This window comes from Scyliorhinus canicula, chromosome 1 (assembly GCF_902713615.1).
Source record: "Scyliorhinus canicula chromosome 1, sScyCan1.1, whole genome shotgun sequence".
Lineage (NCBI taxonomy): Eukaryota > Metazoa > Chordata > Chondrichthyes > Carcharhiniformes > Scyliorhinidae > Scyliorhinus > Scyliorhinus canicula.
In genome coordinates, this window is record NC_052146.1 from 104,406,421 (window position 1) to 104,430,012 (window position 23,592).

The 23,592-nt window shown below is 48.3% G+C and overlaps 1 protein-coding gene across 2 annotated transcripts in view; it reads right to left on the minus strand.

Annotated features, from left to right (window-relative positions):
- The window catches only part of luzp1 (leucine zipper protein 1), a 208,673-nt gene extending 188,450 nt beyond the window's left edge, over positions 1 to 20,223 (minus strand). For both annotated transcript variants that reach the window (XM_038796814.1, XM_038796820.1), the window contains exon 1: positions 19,904 to 20,223. The gene's annotated coding sequence lies outside the window, so the exon portion shown is untranslated. The remainder of the gene's footprint in view (positions 1 to 19,903) is intronic.
- Positions 20,224 to 23,592: the final 3,369 nt, after the last annotated feature.

Here is a 23,592-nt window from a genome sequence, read left to right on the forward strand (position 1 = left end):
AGAAAGTGCAGGGAAAATGCAGCCAGTCTGGCAGCATCTGTGGAGAAAGAAACTGAGTTGCTTTCTCCACCCCCTTTGAGGGGGGGGGGGGGGGGGGGGGGGGGGGGGGGGGGAGTTGCCGGACGCAAGGCCCTGGTGACCAGAAAGGCTGCAGATAGAGCTGAGGGTTTCCCAAATTGTGTGCTCCTGAATGAAGTACTATAATGTTTCTATCAAGGTTGGCTTTGCAACTCGTGAAAGCACCTTGATTTCCTGGTCAAGTTTGAGAATTATAGAATTTACAGCACAGAAGGAGGCCATTCGGCCCATCGTGTCTGCACTGGCCCTGGGAAAGACCACCCCATTTAAGACCACACTACCAACCTATCTCCGTAACCCAGTAACCCCACCGAACCTTTTTGGACACCAAGGGCAATGTAGCACGGCCAATCCACCTAACCCGCACATCTTTGGACTGTGGGAGGAAACCGGAGCTCCCGGAGGAAACCCACGCAGACACGAGGAGAACGTGCAGACTCCACACAGACAGTGACCCAAGCCGGAATCGAACCTGGGACCTTGGAGCTGTGAAGTAATTGTGCTAATCACTGTGCTACCGTGCTGCCCAAAAAGGTTTGAAGAAAATCTGGAAGAGAGGTGGACTGAAGAAACCACCAGAAGGTTGACAGGCATCAAAGATATTTCTGAAATTATATGGAAAGTCTGAATGACACTGGAAGCAGCAGCTGTGTTCTATAAAATGTGAAAGAAAATGTTTTGAAAAAATATTTGAGTCCAATATGACACTTCATGCGTCCCAGCCCAGTTGAGTTTTTACAGCATTGCTTTTATTTCATGATTCCAGCATCCACAGCATTTTTATTGAATTGGTTCCCATCTGACTTCCCGTGCTCCATTCTCAGTGGATGGCAGTTCATCTAAAAGCTTGCTGCTTTTAACTTATCCTGCACCAATACCGACTCAACAAGTCTTCACTGACGTAGGTTTAGAACTGTTTGGTCCCCCAACAACTCACGCCTTCTTGTCTCTCTAATCTACTCCAGCCCTACAAAAACCCCTAACCATTTGTACTCTCCATCCCTCTGACTCTGGCCTTTTGCACACTTGTTCTTCGACCTGCCAAGTAGTGAATTGCGGGGGGCATGAAAGATGCTGTAAAATTGTAAATTTGTTCACTTTTTATACAGGGAAGAAGTTCTGACCAGCAAAATAGGTCATGTGTAAATGTTTGACACATTCAATGAACGTGTATGTTTTTTACACCGGTGTTGACCTTTATAAAATAGCCCACACAGAAAGAGAACTAGGGCAGCCCGGTAACACAAGTGGATAGCACTGTGGCTTCACAGCGCCAGAGTCCCAGGTTTGATTCCCGGCTGGGTCACTGTCTGTGGGAGTCTGCACGTTCTCCCCGTGTCGGCGTGGGTTTCCTCCGGGTGCTCCGGTTTCCTCCCACAGTCCAAAGACGTACAGGTTAGGTGGATTGGCCATGATAAATTGCGCTTAGTGACTAAAAAGGTTAGGAGGGGTTATTGGGTTACGGGAATAGGCTGGGAGTGAGGGCTTAAGTGGGTCAGTGCAGACTCGATGGGCCGAATGGCCTCCTTCTGCACTGTATGTTTTATGTTCTATTTTAACTCAAAGGGGACACAGAAAGGTTGCAAAAAGGGATAGAGGTAGATTGAGGGTGCAAGAGTGTGGCAGATGGATTGTAATTTGGAGATATGTAAAGTTATTAATTTTGATAAGAAAAATATAAAAGTACACTTTTTTTTTAAAGTGAGAGACCACGAAAAGTTGGAATTCAGAGAGACTTGGGTGTTCTTGTAAAGAAACATAAAAAGTTATCATGCAAATACAACAAGCAAAGCCTTTTTTTACAAAGTGTAAGAGTAAAGATGACTTACTGAAATAATGCAGGTTTGGCTTCCTTACCCAAGGAAGGATATTCTTGCCTTAGAAGTGCAAAGGTTCACTAGATGGATACCTGGGGTGAAGTGATTATCGCATCTGGAGAAATTGACTAGCCTGGGCCTATATCCCCCAGGAGTTTAGGGGAATGAGAGGTAATCACATTGGAAATGTGTAGAATTGCGAAGGGACTTGGCAAAGTAGATGCAAGAAGGACATTTCCCTGGCTGGGAAATATAGAACTAGGGCTCACAGTCCCAGGATAAGGGGATAGCCATTCAGAATGGCGATGAGGAGAAATGTCTTCACTCAAAGGGTCAGAGAATCAAGGGATGTGGGGAAGATAAAGTTGAAGTATAAGATTATTCATTATTTTATTGAATGGCAGAGCACATTCAATGGGCCGAATGGCCTCCTCAAGTTCCGATTTATATTCTTATTAAATATGACACAGGCATGTTATGATACAGATATGTTATATGTTCGGATGTGACTGTTTCAAATTTTCCTTTTATTCTTTTTGGGTATGGGTGTCGCTGGCTGGGCCAACATTTATTGCCCATCCTTAATTGCCCTCAAACTAGGGTCACTTCAGAATGTAGTTCAACCAGATTGGAATCATATATAGGCCAGGTAGGAAAGGATGGCAGATTTTCATTCCTGAAGGACATTAAGGAATCAGATGAGCTTTCACATCCATGCTAGTTCCATGGACACCATTACTGAAGCTTTATATTCCCGATTTTTATATTTACTAATTTTAACTTCCACGAGCTGGCAAGGTGAGATCTGAACCCGCGTCGCCTTCGAGCATTAGCCTGGCTCTCTGGATTACTCCCATTAAAAATGTGGTTGACTCCACTGCCTTCTGAAATGGCCTAACAAGCCACTCAGCTCAAGGGCAATTAGGGATGGGCAATAAATGCTGGCCTTGCCATCAATGCCCACATCTCATGAAAATCACATATATTTTTTAAATGACCACTTCACCTCAGTCTCTCCCATTTCCACCTCTACACACAGTCCTTGACATTGCTCGGCTGGTCAATCCTCAATCACAACAAAGAAAAATAGCCTCAAATTGAAACAGAAAGGTCAGCATTGCAGTGATGCGACAGATCACTGCAATGAATGCACTTGGATGCTTTAATGGTAGATTTCCTGAGTTGGACTTTCCTGGGGTTTCCCTTCTGCAAGCCAATAAATCAGCCTACGCATCCTCAGTTAATACACCAGAACCCGGACAAGAAAGGTTCTGCCAAATCATTTTGAGCAGTTTCATTGCCTGACTATTCTTCATAGAATCTCAACAGTGCATGCAGAAGGAGGCCATTCAGCCCATCGTGTCTGCACCGATCCTTCGAAAGAACATTGTACTGAGGCCCAATCTCCACCCGATTGCTGTAACACAACCCAAAGGGGAAATTTAGCACGGCCAATCCACCTAACCTGCACTTATTTGGACTGTGGGAGGAAACCCACGCAGACACAGGGAGAAAGTGCAAACTCCACACAGACACCCAGGCCGGAATTGAACCCAGGACCCTAGCTTTGTGAGGTAGCAGTGCTAATCACTATGCCACGGTGCTGTCCATAGACCTCAGATTTAGAATGACAAGTTAGTGCTGCATTTTATTTAAACAATGCCAAATGCCACAGTTCATGGCGCGTTGGGCGCTGATTAGAATGTTTGTATATTCTCAAGAGGGCAGAAATTGTTTTCCTCTTGGCAATTTACATTTACACCAATTTTTTGCATCTCCTGAAAACTAGGAGCAATAATGCTTACCTGACAATCAGTTCCATTTACAACTAAGGGTATGTGTAAAGTGAAAAAAACAGAAAAATTATGTTTATGTTCTTAAGTTAAACTTTAGTAGAAAGTATAAGTAAATGTTTGGTATCTTGCGACTCAAGACCTCAGATCCTGTTCAGACATTTATCAAACCCATGCCAAATTATTGCTGCCGACTGTGCAAATGGTGACAAACACTGGAAGCTGCCCAATGTCACTCACCAGATCAATCTAAATTGAATTGCTTTTGGTTGTTTACACAGGGCTCAGCAGCACTAATCTTTCCAGCTCTGCCTGCACTAGAAAACGCTTGTCTCTCCATCAAAATGAGCAATCCTTAAAACCTGCAAATTCCACGCAACATCCTCTCTAATGGTTCCCGTTAGCATTGCTTATATTGTTTAGTTTGAAAATTCAGCCAGGAAACGAGCGATCCTGGGGTGATAAAACATGGGCACCACATGTTAAACAGATCCCAAAAATTTCATTAATTCTTTTGAACCTGCATTCGGTTGAACATCCTTCAGGGTGACTCAGAACAGCATTCTGCAGTGACGGAGACCATCTCTGGCCATCTACAAGATGCTCTGCAGCAACCTACCAAGGCTCCGCCGACAACACCATCCAAACCCGCCACCTCTACCGCTTAGAAGAATAAGGGCACATGGGAACACCATCACTTGTGCTGTTGAAAAGACTGCTATTGCCAGTGATCCTGGAATCAATAAAGGAGAAGCTTGTTGTAGTTTCTGTTTTCATTATCAGAAACCCAGGCAACACAGTACTACTTCAATACTTAGTGATCTTTATTGTCACAAGTAGGCTTACATTAACACTGCAATGAAGTTACTATGAAAATCCCCTAGTCGCCACACTCTGGCGCCTGTTCGGGTTCACAGAGGGAGAATTCAGAATGTCCAATTCACCTAACAGCTTCAGCTTTCTCGGAGGAACTGATATTCTGCTTGGTTCAAAAAGTTACCCTCATCTTGCTTTCGGGAACTTGTAATATGGCACATGATTCAAAACAATAACTTTTGAATTTCAGACATTTCTATCCCAAACTACTTTCCCTCTTTCGTCTCACCATCCCTGCTGCCCTTATTTTCCTCCTGTCCTTTGCCGATGGTACCGCCATGTGTCATGGTACAGTTCAGCCACAGCAAAGGCACTCTCATAACGCAAACAAATGTCATGCTTCACATTTGACTTCCCAAACCTACAGTGACTTAAAAACAGAAATTGCAGAAAAAGCTCAGCAGGTCTGGCAGCATCTGCGCAGAGAGAAACAGAGTTAATGTTTCAAGTCTGTATGACTCTTCCTCAAGTTCCGAAGAGGAGTCATATTGGACTTGAAACGTGAATTCTGCCTCTCTCTTCAGAGCTGATGCCAGACCTGCTGAGTTTTTCCTTCACTTTTGGATCTGCAGTATCTTTAAATGGTGACTTGTTGGCTCATTATTTGCCTATTGATGCGATGTAACCAAACCTGCTCCTGTCCTCGACTTAATAGTTAGAAACGTGGGTTTCCCATTTGACCCATCAAGCCTGCTCTGCCATTCAATATCACTGCTGATTCTCTATTTCATTGCCATATTCTCATGCTCTCCGCCAATATCCCTTGATGCATTTAGAGTCTAGAAATCTACCTATATTTCCTTCCTAAATATATCCAGTGACATGGCCTTCTGTGGTAGAGAATTCCACAGGTTCACCACCCTCAGTGATTACGTTTCTCCTCGTCTCAGTCCTTATTGGTTTACCTATTATCCTGAGACTACGACCCATTGTTCTAGACCAGCCCAGCAGAGAAAACAACGTCCTTGCATCCAGTCTGTTCAGCCCTGTCAGAATTGGATATGTTTCACTTAGATCCCTTGTCATTTTTCTAAACTCCAGTGAGTACAGGCCCAGTCGACCCATCCTCTCATCACACAACAATCTTGTCATCCCAGGAATCAGTCTGGTGAAGCTCTGCTGTACTCCGTCCACGGCAAGTATATCATTTCTCAGATAAGATGACAAAGCTGCACACAATACTCCAGGTGTGGTCTCACCACGGCCCTGTACATCTGCAGTAAGGCATCCTTGCTACTGTACTGTCCACAAACAGTAAATACTGGACAATCTCAGCAGGTCTGACACATCTGTGGAGAGAAAAGGGAGCTAACTTTTTGAGTCTGGCTGACTCTTTGTCAAAGCTCTTGTAAGAAGGCCAACATACCATTTTCCTTCTTGGCTTCTTGCTGTACCTGCATGTTTGCTTCCAGTGACTGATGTACACAGCCCTTTGTAGGTTAACATCTCCCAATCTATCACTATTTAAATAATATTCTGCCATTGTTTTGCCTTCTGAAGTGGATAACTTCACATCTATCCACATTATACTGCATCTGCCATGTATTTGCCCCCTCTCATATTGTCTAAATAGCTTTGAAACCCCTTAACTTCCTCCTCACCACTCACGTTCCCACCAAGTTCTGTGTCATCAGCAAACTTGGAAATATCACTTTTGGTTCGTCATCCCAGCCATTGCTGTATATTATGAATAGCTAGGCCCAAACACTGAACCCTATGGGTTCCACCAGTCACTGCTTACCACCTCAAAAAAAACCTGTTTATTCCTACTGTTTCCTGTCTCCTAACCATTTCTGAATCCATGCTATATTATCCCAAAATTATGCTTTAATTTTGCATACTAAGTGGGGCTTTGTCAAAAGCTTTCTGAAAATTCAAATATTCAACATCCACTGGTTCACCCTTATCTATTCTATTAGTTACACCCTCAAAAAACTCCAATAGGTTTGTCAACAATAATTTCCCTTCACATAAATCCATATTGACTTTGGTGTGCCTTCACCTTCGAGGTCAGGGTTATCAACATTGCTAAAGCTGAGACTAAAATGGCATTTTACATTCCTTGGAAGGTTGGCGATGTTGTTGACTGGCACAGGGTGACATGGGTTTTCACCTCTGTGCTAACCCTGGCAACCTAACCATATCACACATGGGATTTCCAACCCTTGAGCATTTCCCTGGATTCTCCAGGAATGAAGGACAAGCTCTAGGGCACTGCCGTGAGCAAGTTGGAAGGACAAGCATGGAGGCATTAGAAGAATGTATGTCCTTCTCACTTTCTTTCTGAACCAATAAACAGAAGTTTCAAAGATATCGGGAAGCTTGTTAGGGGTGGCGGGGCGTGCAGGAAAAGTCTATCAGGGGGCAACCATCCTGATGAGTCCTTCAATTTGACTGTTTCAAAAAAAAAAGGTACTCCTTGTCTTTGTGGGTCTCACCCCCCACACTCCAAAGATGTGCGGGTTAGGTGGATTGGCCACGCTAAATTGCCCCTCAATTTGAAAGAAAATTGGGTATTGTAAATTTATATTTAAAAAAAGGTGAGATCAATCATTAATGACGTAAAGAAATACATATTTGGGCAGAGTCAGAGTCCAAGCCATAGCGCTCTTTATAACACATCCTGAAACCCACAACAAAACAAAGGATGTGTGTGAATAAGGCACGTCAAGCTGTATCTTACTGATGCACATTTACAGACACAATGCTGATATAGTGTGAATTTTCAGAGTGTCCAGAAAAACAAGACTGACAGGTCTTTGTTACAAAAAGATTAGGAATTGTGTGTATTTTTAAATACATAAATTTAAAAATATATAATTTGAGAGTATTTATCTTTTTTCTCCCATTTTTTATGTAAAAGTCCCACCAAATACTGGTTGATATCCAATTCCAACAACAACATTAAATGTCTTCAAGGTGCTGCATCTGAGTATTGTAAAACAAGTTTTTTTTTAAATTTAGAGTCCCCAATTCTTTTTTGTCCAATTAAGGGGCAATTTAGTGTGGCTAATCCACCTACCCTGCACATCTTTGGGTTGTGGGGGCGAGACCCACGCAGACACGGGGAGAATGTGCAAACTCCACACGGACAGTGACCCAGAGCCGGGATCGAACCTGGGACCTCGGCGCTGTGAGGCAGCAGTTATGAAACAAAAGTTAACATGGAGCCAGATCAGGAGATCCTGGGGCAGATATAAGGTGGGTTTTAAGAAGCATTTTAAAAGGGGGGAAAAGCAGAGGTTTTAGAGACAAAATTCCAAAGCTTGGGCTCTTGGCAGCTCACGGCAAGGTAAAAATAAATCCTCTTCCCTTCTCATCCCACCCACCATTGTCAGTGTTGATTAAAACTGGTAACCCTGCTAGATACAGAGGCTTTGATGAGTCACATTCTCTGAAGCATTGAGTTGTGACGCAAAATTGCACATACGGGGGGGGGGGGGGGGGGGGGGGGGGTGGTAGAGTCCCAGTCCCCCAGGATGGTGGAAAACGGGCAGCACGGTGGTGGAGTGGGTTAGCCCTGCTGCCTCACGGCGCCGAGGTCCCAGTTTCGATCCCGGCTATGGGTCACTGTCCGTGTGGAGTTTGCACATTTCCTCCGTGTTTGCATGGGTTTCGCCCCCACAACCCAAAGATGTGCAGGCTAGGTGGATTAGCCACGCTAAATTGCCCCTTAATTGGAAAAAATAAAGTGGGTACTCTAAACTTATAAAAAAAAGAAAAAAAAAGGATGGTGGAAAACATTTCGTTTCTTATCTCCCCAGGCCAGGCAGACAGTGTCAGATGGTCAGATAGACAAGACCACTCCCTGTTGGACATTTTGTTCTCCTCTGCACAGAAACGTTGATGTGATAGTAATATTCACTTCCAAAAACACCTGGTAAAATCCCAGGAATCTTATGTACCAAAATATCGGCCCCGCTGCGGCGTGTTTTCCGGCAGCGGAAGCAGTTCATCATTAGCCGCTAGTGGGATCTTCTGGTCCCTGCTGATGTCTACAGCATTTGGTGTGGCTCGCCCGTCCACTCGACATGGAACCTGTTGCGGGGTTGCCTTCGGCGGGACTTTCTAGGAAGGGCTGGAAAAATCATCCATGGATTCAGGGTCATGGCAGATGAATCAAATTTTAAATGTGGTGTATGATCCATGAAATTCAGGTATATTCGCTGGAATTCTATGAAGTAAAATTCAATGAAGCCGTTAAACTGCCAAGATCCCTTATGCTAGCATGATACATGGGTGGCATTGTGAAGAATCGGCTTCTAGTCTGCTCCCTCTCTATTACAATATTTCAAAGGTACTTAATTGGCTGTAAGCAAGTTGAGAAACCTCACGGTCAGGAAAACTGCTATATAAATGCAAGTATTTCTGTACTTTGGAGCAATTGTGCTTAGTAGTGATTTAGGGGTCTGTAGCCACCTGGGGTGGCCACTTCTCGATTCCAAAATGGATGCCCGCAAAGAATACAGGGAAAATTGGCCAGCCACAGGAAAACAAGCAGGTGCAAGGTTTCCTGTGTATTAAGATTTGCAGAACCCAGACAAAACCGAAACCAATAGCCAACTACATACTAATGAGCAATCCCCAGGAACAATTAGAAACATTAAATCAATCGGGACCAAGACAGACTCCCCGGCGCCAGCGGGAGCTAGGAAAAAGGCAGGCCAACGGACACATAGGGCCCGCCCAACGATCAGGGAACAACTCCAGTATTGGAGGAAATCGATAAAAACGATTGGGACATGGTCCAATTAATTGCGACCAAGTCCGGGGTCCGTCCACAAGGGCGCGAAACCCTTGGGGACTATAGAGTCCCCAAGTTCAGTTCACTCTCTTGGCCTTGGCTCTCAGTGAGGAGAGACCTGCCTAACAGCTCTTGGCAGCTCTCAAAGAACTCTTGATCGTGACTCTCAGCGAGGAGAGACCTGCCTAGCAGCTGCACCAACCAAGTAAGTCTCCAGTCAACGCACGCTACGAGATAGATGCTCCTAGCTACTATTCCATACCAGCTTGAAGCCAGCAGATTCAGAACCGGACAAAGGCCATTAGTTCCTCTTACCTGGTGGGCCATTCGAAAGCTAAGTATAGGCCTTTAGTAGCAGTGTTAGTTTAATAAGTAGAATTTATGCATGAGTAGTGATCGACTGTGTGTATAATAAATGTGTTTTGGTTTGAAACTTACTAACTAGTGTATTGAGTTATTGATCAGCACTTGGCTTTGAACCTCGTGGTGGTATCAGAAAGATACCTGGCGACTCTAGAGCAAAGGTTATTAAAACAGAGCAATTAAGTAAAAGCAACACTTAGCAACAGGTCCTTCATACAACTGTGTTTTTTTCTCATGAGCATCAGGAGTGTAGGAACAGGAGCAGGCCATTCAGCCCCTCGAGCTAGTTCTGCTATTCAATTAAACATGATTGGATCATTATCTGAATTCCATCCACTTCCCTTGGTTATAACCATTATTCCAGACCAATGGGACAATTCCACCATTCGGTCTTCCCAGTGCGCAGTGCTGCTCCCAGAGACCATTGGTCAGGATTTCCAGAGCTTCCTTCCACAATGGGTTGGGACAGTATCATCAGCAAAGCAGCTCCACATTAACAAGTTCCTACACTTTCCCCAAGATCACACCAATGCAACACCTTCTTCTGCACGCACAGAAGTTACAACACGGAAAGAGGTCCAATCAATCCCCATTCACATTGACCGTCCATACATACAAAAAACCATTTTAATCACATTTACTCAACCCTGTGCCAGTATTTCTTGCACTTGATTGTGGCACGGTGGCACAGTGATTAACACTGTTGCCTCACAGCACCAGGGACTCGGGTTCAATTCCGACTTCAGGTGACTGGGTGGAGTTTACACGTTTTCCCATGCGTCTGCGTGGGTTTCCTCCCACAGTGCAAAGATGTGGCATTGACAATGCTAAACTGCCCCTTATTGTCCAAAGGTTTGATAGGGGCTACGGGTATAGGGTGGGGGATTGGGTCTCAGATGTCGGTGCAGACTCGATGGACCGAATGGCCTCCTTCTGCACAATAGGGATTCTATGATTAATAATGCAGAGCAGTGATCACCAGCAGAATCGGTGTGATAAAAAGGCAGATCATGCACAAGCCACATAGGCATGCACTCTGTATTCTTCCCCTGACTAAAATCTTTAGAAAGTTCCACAGCAAACTACAACTTGGCTTGAGTTCTGATTACAGAGTCGCTTTTACTTGAAACAATCCAGAACCAGCTGGGGCCCCTGATGCCGTGGAAACCCCATCACTTACATTACGCTGAGAGCTGCACAATCACACGTAGTTTGCTGTCAATCATATTACAGTGAGTTTGATATAAACAGTGTGGATGGCAAAACCAGCACGGAAATGCCCCAGGTACGCACGCCCCTGACAACACCAGCTTCAACAGGTTTGCTGAACCTTCCTGGTATCTCAATGTAAATAGTCATTCCTGAAGGTGAAGCTGACTAAAGGATTATTAGTGGTTAGGGCAGAACAGTGGTTAGCACTGCTGCCTCACGGCATCGAGGTCCCAGGTTCCATCCCGGTCCTCGGTCACTGTCCGTGTGGAGTTTGCACATTCTCCCCATGTCTGCATGGGTTTCACCCCACAACCCAACGATGTGCAGGGTAGGTGGATTGGCCACGCTAAGTTGCCCCTTAATTGGAAAAAATTAATTGGGTACTCTAAATTGTGAAGCAAAAACTATTTTTTTTAAAAAAAGGATTATTAGTGGTTTCAAGTTTTTATTCACCTTATTGTTTGGGTTGGTGTGGGAGAGGGGGTGGGGGAAAGGATAGTTGGCCTCAGTGCTGAAGGGCAAGGGATGGAGAAAAATCAACTCTGAAACTCATATTTCAAACCTAATCCAAAGTCTCCTGACACGAGGCTGTGGATGTACGGTGGGAAAGATTCAGCAAGCCCTTGATAGTTTTCAATGGCCGGATAGTCCACCGAGACTGGCTAATGTGGATTACTAAACCAAGGCCAGTTTCCACAGGCCCACGTGACAACAAGCATCAGGATCTCCAGAGCAGGGGAAAGTATCAATTAAAAAATATATTTTGTTTCACGTGTTACCAAGCTACCATAATTAATTCAAAAATATCTGTCCAGAACAAGTACCGAGGTGGTAATGCCCCAGGACCAATGTATCCGCTCATTCACTGATGCCCGAATTATTACTTTTTAAAATATATTTTCAGTGAGGAGTAAATTTGATTTGGAAACGGACGATTTTTAAAAATTTACCCGAGATACAACATTCGCAGGTTTGAAGAGAATTTCACTGTCGGTGACCTTTAACCTGTGTCTCTGATAAACAAGTTATCCTGCACAAGATTAGGGTGAATTGGTTTTAGTTTGGAACAATGGCATAAAGGATGTGGAATCTGCCATTGCATTGTGAAAACATCACTTTGACGGAAGTCATTTGAAAAAAGACTTGCACTTGTGTACAGCAGATCAAGTACTTTTGAAGTGTAGTCACCACTCCAATGTAGAAAACGCAACAATCAATTTTGTGCACAGCAAACTCCCACAAACAGCAATGTGATTTTGGCCAGATATTGTTGGCTGGATTCTTTGTTCTTGCGACTAAGTGCTGATGCTGGCGTGGAAACTGTGGTGTTTCACAACCGGCAAATCGGCGCGCACCCCTCACCAGTGAGGGGCTAGCACTGGCGCAGACTGAAACTCCCGCCTCCCGCGCCGAAAACAGCCTCTGAATGGCCGGGTCCCAGACTGCGCATGCGCACAGCTGACGACCTGCCTTACAACATGGCGCTCGCCGTGCGCGGACCCATCCCTGTATCTGCGACCTCACAGCCCGCCTCTGGCCACACCCACCAGTACCCCCAACCCTCGCAGAAGCCTCCCCGGCCAGCGGCACAGATTCCAGCCGAGTGTAGCGGTGTTGGACACAGTCCGCCGCCACCATGCCGGGTTCACAATTTGTATGACCACACATGTCCCCCACCTTCGGAACCTCGGCCCATCGGGAGCAGAGCATCGTGGGTGGGCTGGCCAATTAGGCACCAACGGCATTGCGATTGTACGCAGTGCGCATCATGATGACGCCATTTTGGAGGGGGTGGAGCATGGCTGACCGGCATCAAACCGCCGAGGGCCCTGATTTCGGCGTCGGAGCCCACTCTCCACCTGATCGCCAAACGATTTCAGTGTCGGGCAATGGAGAATTCCGCCCTGTGCGTTTGTTGATGGATAAATAATGGCCAGGGCACTGGGAGTAACTCCCCATGCTCTCCCTCAAAATATCACGGGCAGCACGATAGCATAGTGGTTTGCACAATTGCTTCACAGCTCCAGGGTCCGATTTGATTCCTGGCTGGGTCACTGACTGTGCGGAGCCTGCACGTTCTCCCAGTGTGTGCGTGGGTTTCCTCCCACGGCCCAAAGATGTGCGGGTTAGGTGGATTGGCCATGCTAAATTGCCCTTGTGTCAAAAAGGTTAAGTGGCGGTTGGTGGGTTACAGGGGATAGGGTAGATATGTGGGCTTGAGTAGGGTGCTCTTTGTAAGGGGCCGGTGCAGACTCGATGGGCCAAATGGCCTCCTTCTGCACTGTAAATTCTATGATTCTATGATAGTGCAATGGGATCTTTCACATCGACCCGGGACGGCAGACATAGCCAAAAGGTGACACTGGAGTGTGACCGTGTGATTTTGTGCTCAAACCCTAGAGTGGGACTTGAGCCCAAAACTTTGTGACTTAGAGGCAAGCAAGTTACTTGCAGAGCCATAGCTGACACACGTCTACCAACCCCCCACTCACCGACTGACTCAGCCAATTTACACAGGGCTAGATGACCGATAGAGTCTGTGGAGCCATGGCCTAGGATACGAGCGGTCCACACTCATGCCAAGGGGGAAGTCTGTCAGTTCTTGCTCCCAAATCCTCACGGAAAATGCACATTGTGGGTACAGGTAAAGATTCAAATGGGCTCAGCTGTGATTTCCCCACCAACCCGTGATCAAATATGAACTTTTATTTGTATAAATTTAAGACTACCCAATTATTTTTTTCCACTTAAGTGGCAATTTAGCGTGGCCAATCCACCAACCCTGCACATCTTTTTGGGTTGTGGGGTGAGACACACGCAGACACGGGGAGAATGTGCAAACTCCACCCGGACAGTGACCCGGGACCAGGATCGAAGCCGGGTCCTCGGCGTCGTGAGGCAGCAGTGCTAACCACTGCGGACAGCTAAAAACCCAGGCCGACATGAAGGGAAAGGTATACCTGGGAGAATTCCATTCTAACCCATCAAAACTACTGCAGAAATTCCCACTGGCCCTGAATTCCCTCATTTTTAGTCCGCCCAACCAGGAAAAAAGTCCACTTGAACAATTTGGCATATGGTACCCACCACGAGACACCAGCCTGTTTCAAACAACCACCCCCCCTGGGCCTCGCTCACCTCCTTGAAGATGTTCTTAAAAACCCACCCCTTTAACCAAACTTACACTCACCTGAAACCACCTCCTGATAATGTTGTTAAGTACCTTAGGGCGTTTTGCTATGTTAAAGGCACTAAAATAAATGCAAACCATTATTGTTGGGCACACTGCCAGCTCTCTGGAGTGACAGGTGAAGAACTAGCAACAGACGACGACAGGAGCCAGAAAATCATAAAACATCCAGATAAGAAAATGCCCTGTACAGATGCTGCTATTCTGTCTTGAAGGAAAGAAAAGCTCACCTTTGGAGCTATTTCATAATGGAAGCTCAGCTCTTCGATATTAAAAAAATGTTCTACTTGGCCCTTAGAGAAATACTGTAACCATCAATGTACAAAATGCATTGTCAGCAGAGATCTGAATTAAAGAGAATTGGTTACCGCTACCAAGTGAACACATCAAAACATTCACTCTGCTCATGATCTGTACTTTGCTGGCTTGTGCCAAGTTTAGACCTCTGATGTTGTATAGCTCTGCGATCAACATTATGTTCCTTGTTCGCACATATATGGTACCTGTTTATTTTTACTTTAAATCAATTGGGTAGTCATCTAGGTGTGTTATATGGCGGTCCCTGTGTTGCGGATGATTGAAACAAGTCAAGTGGCTCAGCCCAGCCCCAGAATGGACTGGTATGGATCTCGGTGATCCGAGTGGGGGACACCCATGTCCTCTGCCCGCAGTGATGTTGGGTCCAAGGTGCCACAGAAATAATCAAGGGATTTCCTGCTTCTGGGCTATTCAGCCACAATGACTAGAAAGGGCATATTTGTGTAGACCTGGTTCCAGCATGCTCAGACTCCACAGTGATGCCTCCCTACTGTTGAATAGCACGCTGATGCTCCAGCCTCAATAATGAAGGGCAGCCATTTAGCGAAGTGGCTGGACGACAGCCAGCTGCAGATATACAGCAGAGGTAAAGGCAAGGAGAGATAAGTAGAGGCTTTTGCCTGTGTGCATCCAACCAACTGAGACAATAAAGGGGATATTGTTTGCAACAGAAGCAATTGAGAATTTAGTAGTTAATAGTGTTTGGTTCAAAGGTCAGCCTGGGGGCTGAATCCATTCTCTTGCCACTGCGAGCAAGAGACATAGGTAAATTATACTAGACAGTACATGCAGCTCATACTTCGGTTGTAGTGAATCAGTTGCCAGACGCGTATTAACCATCAATTCACTCCAGATATTTAGGGCCGCTCTCTACCTCTGTCAGTGTCAATCCACAATTAGCATTGAGACGCTGCACAGTGGGACAAGTTTGTCTACGTCAGAAGGAAGTCACGTTTCCCCCCTTTTCCCTTCACTTGGTTACTCGTGGCGTGCACCAGATTTGGGAAATGCAGCAGCTACCCTTTCACACCGAGCCACCATGGCAACCTAGCAACACCTTTTTGAAAGCCCTTTGCTGAGAAAACTTTGTAGCCAGGCAATGAATGCCAGCTAGGTAAACAGAGTGCACAGGTTGGGTAAAATGATCTCCCTGTGCTTTTTAGTATTCCGAGACAGGAGTAATTCCGATGAAAGTAATCACAGTTGAAAGACTTTCATGTTTGAAATCCCTTCACTGTGACAGCACCCTTTAGCTCGCTCCTGTCGATGAAGTCGGTATCAATATCACAGTACTTCACTCGCCACCATACTTTTATCATTTCTTTATGATCTTGTTTCCCGAAATGTATCTATCTATTTTTGTAGTAACTCAATGCCCGGATTACAACATAAATTGAGGGGGGTGGGGGGTGAGCGGTCAACCACACAAGAACCTATCAAGGTTATTTCAATCCATCTGTGATCTGAAACAGCACAGAAAGGTACATCCATTAAAAACTGCTTATGCAAGCAGCCATAGGATATTCCCCAACCTCAAATTCTCACTCGCTCCAGGTTAGGATCCAAAATGCATTTTCCCTCCTCCATTCCGCATGAATGAAAATCATCTCTGCAGAGGCAGGGATCAATGTAACTAGGATTGCAAAGAGCTCTCAGCTGATCACAAAATAATAGACACATGGATCATAACTCTCGCATTACAGCCCCCCCCTCCCCCCAGATAAAAGACTCATTGCTGAAATGATCAAAGAAAGGATTTCTCCTCTTCCACCCTACCACTCTTTTAAAGAGCACAACGACTTTGAAGAGTTTCTCTGTCACAGTTTGCAAAGAATTGCCTAATAACAAGGGCTGCGAGTTCCCTCTTGGCTAACCCTGTTGCCCCCTCAGTAGCTGGAGAGACAGTGCATCAAAGAGCTCTGCTGAACAGCTGCAGAGCTTACTCAGACACCTGATCATTTACTGCAGGAGCCTTTCCACAGCTTCTCCACCACCATCTCACTCTCCCTCTGTCTGGCTCATGTCGTCTCTCACTACTGTACCATGTTCTTACACTCTCCCCCTCCCTGTCCAATTCTCTCACTCCCATTTCTGACCTGCTTTCCCCATCCCTCTCCTCCTGTTCCATTCTCTTGCTCTCCCTATCAGTCCTGTTCTCACTCTCTCGCTTCCTTTCTCCCGATCTGCACCCTGGCCTCGCTCGGTATACACATCAGGAAAGGATCGGCAGGCTGGATCACTTTTCTCTTGAAAGGGGACATATTGAGGGGTGGCTGAATCGAGGTCTTTAAATTAGAATGGGTTTCAGACACAGAGACAGTGTTTCCTCTTGAGGGGAAGCTCTAAGGGCGTCAGTATAAGATAGTCACCAAGCAATCTGCCAGGGAATTCTGAAAATAAATCTTTACCCAAAGAATGATGAGAATGTGGAACTCGCTACCACAAGGGAGTGGTTGAAGTGAATGGTCAAGATGCAATTAAGGGGCATCTGAGGGAGAAGGGAATGAAGGTGCGCAGCGGGACGGGGGAGGGTGCAGTGGGACGGGGGAGGGTGCAGTGGGACGGGGGAGGGTACAGTGGGACGGGGGAGGGTGCAGCGGGACGGGGGAGGGTGCAGCGGGACGGGGGAGGGTGCAGCGGGACGGGGGAGGGTGCAGCGGGACGGGGGAGGGCGCAGCGGGACGGGGAGGGCGCAGCGGGACGGGGAGGGCGCAGCGGGACGGGGAGGGCGCAGCGGGACGGGGGAGGGTGCAGCGGGACGGGGGAGGGTGCAGCGGGACGGGGAGGGCGCAGCGGGACGGGGGAGGGCGCAGCGGGACGGGGGAGGGCGCAGCGGGACGGGGGAGGGTACAGTGGGACGGGGAGGGCGCAACGGGACGGGGGAGGGCGCAGTGGGACGGGGGAGGGCGCAGTGGGACGGGGGAGGGCGCAGTGGGACGGGGGAGGGCGCAGTGGGACGGGGGAGGGCGCAACGGGACGGGGGAGGGCGCAGTGGGACGGGGGAGGGCGCAGTGGGACGGGGGAGGGCGCAGCGGGACGGGGAGGGCGCAGCGGGACGGGGAGGGCGCAGCGGGACGGGGAGGGCGCAGCGGGACGGGGAGGGCGCAGTGGGATGGGGAGGGCGCAGTGGGACGGGGAGGGTGCAGTGGGACGGGGGAGGGCGCAGTGGGACGGGGGAGGGTACAGTGGGATGGGGAGGGTGCAGTGGGATGGGGGAGGGCGCAGTGGGATGGGGAGGGTGCAGTGGGACGGGGGAGGGCGCAGTGGGACGGGGGAGGGTGCAGCGGGACGGGGGAGGGCGCAGTGGGACGGGGAGGGCGCAGCGGGACGGGGGAGGGTGCAGTGGGACGGGGGAGGGTGCAGTGGGACGGGGAGGGCGCAGTGGGACGGGGGAGGGCGCAGTGGGACGGGGGAGGGCGCAGTGGGACGGGGGAGGGCGCAGTGGGACGGGGGAGGGCGCAGTGGGACGGGGGAGGGCGCAGTGGGACGGGGGAGGGCGCAGTGGGACGGGGAGGGCGCAGTGGGACGGGGAGGGTGCAGTGGGACGGGGAGGGTGCAGTGGGACGGGGGAGGACGCAGTGGGACGGGGGAGGGTGCAGCGGGACGGGGAGGGCGCAGTGGGACGGGGGAGGGCGCAGTGGGACGGGGGAGGGCGCAGTGGGACGGGGGAGGGTGCAGTGGGACGGGGGAGGGCGCAGTGGGACGGGGGAGGGCGCAGTGGGACGGGGAGGGCGCAGTGGGACGGGGAGGGCACAACGGGACGGGGGAGGGTGCAGTGGGACGGGGGAGGGCGCAGCGGGACGGGGAGGGCGCAGTGGGACGGGGAGGGCGCAGCGGGACGGGGAGGGCGCAGCGGGACGGGGAGGGCGCAACGGGACGGGGGAGGGTGCAGTGGGACGGGGGAGGGCGCAGCGGGACGGGGAGGGCGCAGCGGAACGGGGAGGGCGCAGCGGGACGGGGAGGGTGCAGCGGGACGGGGAGGGCGCAGCGGGACGGGAGAGGGCGCAGCGGGACGGGAGAGGGCGCAGCGGGACGGGGGAGGGCGCAGTGGACGGGGAGGGCGCAGCGGGACGGGAGAGGGCGCAGTGGGACGGGGGAGGGTACAGCAAAAGGTTTAGGGGATGAAATCTGGAAGAGGACCACAGTGGAGAACAAACACTAGGAAGGGCTGGTTGGGCCAAATGTTTTTTTTATATAGATTTAGAGTACCCAATTCTTTTTGTTCCATAATTAAGGGGCAATTTTAGTGAGGCCATTCCACCGACCTCCAAATCTTTGGGTTGTGGTGGTGAGACCAATGCAGACAGGGGGTGAATGTGAAAACTCCACATGGATAGTGATCATGAGGCCATAGTCCAACCCAGGTCCTTGCGCTGTGACGCAGCAGTGCTAACCACTGCTCCACCATGCCGCCATGGTTGGGCCGAATGGCACCTTTCTATGCTGTATATCCATCCTCTCACTTGTCCTGCTCACTCTCCCTCTCTCATTGCCCTTCCTTCCATCCCCCATACCCCCCCACCCTCCATCCATCCATCTCCCCAAACCCCTCTCCATCCCCCACATGTTCTCTCTCTCTCGCCCTCTATTCTACTCTCCCTCTCTCCTACTCTCCCTCCCTGTATGCTGTCCTTCTCTCCCCCCTCTATCCTACTCTCTGCCCCCTCTATCCTACTCTCTGCCCCCTCTATCCTACTCTCTCCCCCCTCTAACCTACTCTCTCCCCCTCTAACCTACTCTCTCCCCCCTCTAACCTACTCTCTCCCTCTCTATCCTACTCTCTCCCCCCTCTAACCTACTCTCTCCCCCTCAAACCTACTCTCTGCCCCCCTCTAACCTACTCTTTCCTACTCTCTCTCCTTCTGTACCCACTCTCTCTCTCCTTCTGTACCCCCCTCTCTCTCTCCTTCTGTACGCCCTCTCTCTCCTTCTGTACCCTCTCTCTCTCCTTCTGTACACTCTCTCTCTCCTTCTGTAACCCCTCTCTCTCCTTCTGTACCCCCTCTCTCTCTCCTTCTGTACCCCCTCTCTCTCTCCTTCTGTACCCCCTCTCTCTCTCCTTCTGTACCCCCTCTCGCTCTCCTTCTGTACCCCCTCTCTCTCCTTCTGTGCCCCCTCTCTCTCCTCCTGCCCCCTCTCTCTCTCCTCCTGCCCCCTCTCTCTCTCCTCCTGTCCCCCCCTCTCCTTCTGTCCCACCCCCATCTCCCCTTCTGTCCCACCCCCCTCTCCTTCTGTCCCACTCTCCCCCTTTTCTACTCTCTCTCCTGTTCGCTCTCTTCCCCCCCCCCCTCCCCCCATCTCGCTTTTTCTCTCTTTCTGACCCGTTCTGTGCCTCACAATGTCTGCGTCTATATGTTGCCCTTTCTGTTCTCACCTTGCTCTCTGCCCTGATCATGTTCTCTCTCTCTCTCCCTCTGCACCAACACAAACGAAGTGGGAAAACCTTTCGTGCCGGGGAACACACATACAGGTCCCAACTCTCAGTGAAGTGAAAAGCCACGTTCTCTCTTACCTTTCCTTCCGGAGGTTATATAGTCCAGTGTGGAGTCGCTGCAGTAAACTCCCATTGAGTTGTGTACATCCAACTCCCTCCCTCCCCCACCCACAGCCCTGTCACAGCCCCAGCCCCCAGCTCTGTGCAGGGCTTTGACCATCACATTGCTTTCCTCCCCCAACTCCCCCAGAAGGAAAACTGTGCCGCCTCACAATGAAAGGTAGGAATTGCCGTGCAGAAAAGCAGCAGCCTCCTGAAGCGCTGATGTCATTTCATGGCCATATATGGTGCAGGATACTGATTACTTTTGCTTTAGTCAAGGCGGAGCTGCCAGTGCCCGAGGCTGCAGGGACCGACTACTGGAACAAACACTCTGGCTGCAGAAGGTCTCAGCAACTCCAGTCGGAAGCAATGGGCTTTTTTTTGGGGGGGGGGGCTAAGACACTCGTAGTACTAACGCCGTTGTTTCCCCCCAACACTTTAAAATCATGAGTACATTGTAAATCTCCAGTTACATACACACATCCACCCCCTCCAGCAGCAATGACGAAACCCATTCATTCCTGCAGCAGTTTCTCCCCCCAAAAAAGAAAAAAAAAACAGTCACCGCCACTCCTTAATTTGCAACAACCTTCTGCCTTTGCTGAATTTAAGGGTGACTGATAGCATTTGGCAGTCTCTGGAATCCAGCCTTACTTGCCCTGGACTTTGATGCTCTTTATTTGTTTTTAAGTGTTCAGTTCAGGATCCTGCTTGTTATCCACAGGCGGCCGCTTCTCAGGAATCAGCAGCATTTTTATACAAGGGGAAGGGGGTGGAATCTTAGGCACTCTTCTCGCCCAGTGGAATTTGTCTAATCCTCCAGGAATCGCAGGCTGATGCTGCAAATCCCCCCCCCCCCCCTTACAGATTGTACTGGTTCAAGTAATGTAACAAAATGTCCTCTTGTGAGGATTCATTCCTACTGTTGCTGCCATTTTGTACTTCTCCAACTTTCTTCTCCTTTATCCCCACCATCTGAAGATGCTGACTCATGTTGGAGTTCAGGCCCTTAAAGCAGGAACGTCTCCAGCAACATCTTGGGAGACCTGGGGTGGAGCGTGATGTATACAGCAGTTCACGGACTCCCAAGAACCCTGCCGTTTTTGTGGTCTTGTGGAGTCCATGTCTATGTTCAATCTTCTAGGAGGCTATTCCCTTTTAGTTTCTTGCTTACCATTTTGTTGGAAGTATTGTTTGCAGTTCATGTAATGTCCTTGTCGGATGGCTTAATTTATATCACAAGAACACTTGTAGCTAAAGCTATAAACAATTTTTTAACATTAACTGTAGGTTTCTTGAGGATGGCTAGGAGAGGGGAGCGTCTTCGGACATATATAAAGAGCTTATGGGTTCGGAGGAGACGCGGACCGAGGAGCTGAAGCAAAAGTGGGAGGAGGAGCTGGAGGGAGAGATAGAGGAGGGCCTCTGGGCGGACGCGTTGGGTAGGGTCAATGCAACCGCAAGATGTGCCAGGCTCAGCCTGATCCAATTTAAGGTTGTTCACCAGGCTCACGTGACAGTGGCCCGGATGAGCAGATTCTTTGGGGTGGAGGATAGGTGTGCGGTGGGGGTGGGTGGGCAGCGAACCATATCCATATGTTCTGGGCATGTCCAAAGCTGAGGGGATTTTGGGAGGGGTTTGCCGACGCCATGTGCACAGTATTAAATACGAGGGTGGCAATGAGTCCAGGGGTGATGATTTTTGGGGTGATGCAGGATCTGGGAATCCAGGAGGAGAAAGAGGCAGATGTTCTGGCCTTTGCTCCCCTGGTAGCCCGGAGGCGCATATTACTAGCATAGAGGGACTCAAAGCCCCCAAAATCGGATACCTGGCTTTCGGACATGGCTAGCTTCTTCTGTCCGGAGAAAATTAAGTTCGCCATGAGAGGATCTCGGTTAGGGTTCGCCCGGAGGTGGCAACCATTCGTCGACTTCCTCGCAGAGAATTAATCGTCAGCAGAAGCAGAGGGGGAGGGGGGGGGGGGAGAGGTTAGCATTGATTAGGGGGGTAAACAATGGTCGGACCTGAGGGAGTGGGATTCGGTATGTTCCTTGTTATGTACATTGTTGCTTTTGTTGTTGTTACAATGCCAAAGAAATACCTCAATAAAATGTTTTTTAAAAAAAACATTAATTGTAGGTCAAATATATACAAATAACTGTGTGAACATAATGAAGCAACCATTCCCAGCTCCCTAGTCAGTCTGAAGTCAACTGACTCTAACATTCCCTTGTATACTAATGAGATTCTTAGTGGTCAGTTGGTGAATTACAACACAACCATGATATTGCTACATCCCCTTTCCTTTGAAGGAATAAATTAATACATTATCATCAGTATATTTACATGTGATATCATTAGCCTGTGGGTCCAACTGTATTAATTTTTTTCTTTAAATTTAAAAAAAATTGGTTGAACAAACAATTATATACAAAAACAGCAAGCATTGTATTTACAAATAGCCCAAATCTACAAATTGAGTCCATCAGGTTTTCTTCTGACTCTGGTTGATCTTCTCAAGGTTTGACCTTGCTGCTCAGAACTTGTAGATTCAATGTTCTCCATGACATTCTCATGCTCAGGAACTGCTGAACTATCTGACACTGCAGCTGACGTTGATTCTAATGTAGATTCATCATCCATCACGTTGTTGTGAAAGTCTTCTCTAGTTTTCACGAATGTGCGATGATTTCTTCTTCAAACCAACCCTCCCTCTGTCTGTACATTGTAGGAACGATGTGCTACTTCTTCAAGTACAATGGCTTTTCTCAATGAAATGCCTGAATCTTCTACGCTCACAATGTCATCACTACTCAGAGGTGGTAAAGTTCTAGACACTCTATCATAGAACTGCTTTTGTTTTGCTTTAATGTTTTGCATTTCCTGCAGGACCATTGCATTCTCCTTTTCCAAGTATGGAAGTGTGGCAGCAACCTTCTATTCATGAGTAACTCTGCTGCCGATCTACCATGTGATAATGGTAACGCTTGGGCAGCACGGTGCCGCAGTGGTTAGCCCTGCTGTCTCACGTCCCGAGGTCCCAGGTTCGATCCTGACTCTGGGTCACTGTCCGTGTGTAGTTTGCACATTCTCCCTGTGTTTGCATGGATTTCACCATCACAACCCAAAGATGTGCGGGGTGGGTGGATTGGCCATGCTTAATTGCCCCTTAATTGGAAAAAATTAATTGGGTAGTCTAAAATTTTAAATAAAGATAATGGTAACGCTTGTAAAGTGATTTCGCGAAAGATGGATCAGATTGGCTGTTCATTGTTTTCTGGAATGATTGTTTTACAATATGTACACTTTTTTCGTTTAGATCTTTGGGATCCATGCTGATACGAGCATCACCATTTTTTTGTTTCACACATACCATGGAATTTACCCCTTTGCTAGGGTCTTCTATCTTTTTGATAAATTGTGGTTTTGTATCTGAGACGGGTGGTAGGGTAGAAATGAGATTGACATGCAGATCTACATCTTCAGCAATTTCACTACTAATAGTTTGTATTGGTGCTTTAGATAATGCACCTTCTTTAAATAGTATTTCATTGGCGAACGGTAGTGCACTAAAATCTGTGAACACATTGCTGAATTTGCTGATAATGTTCTTAGAATCGTTGGAGTGTTGATCCAATCTTTTGTGGATGCTATATACCAACTG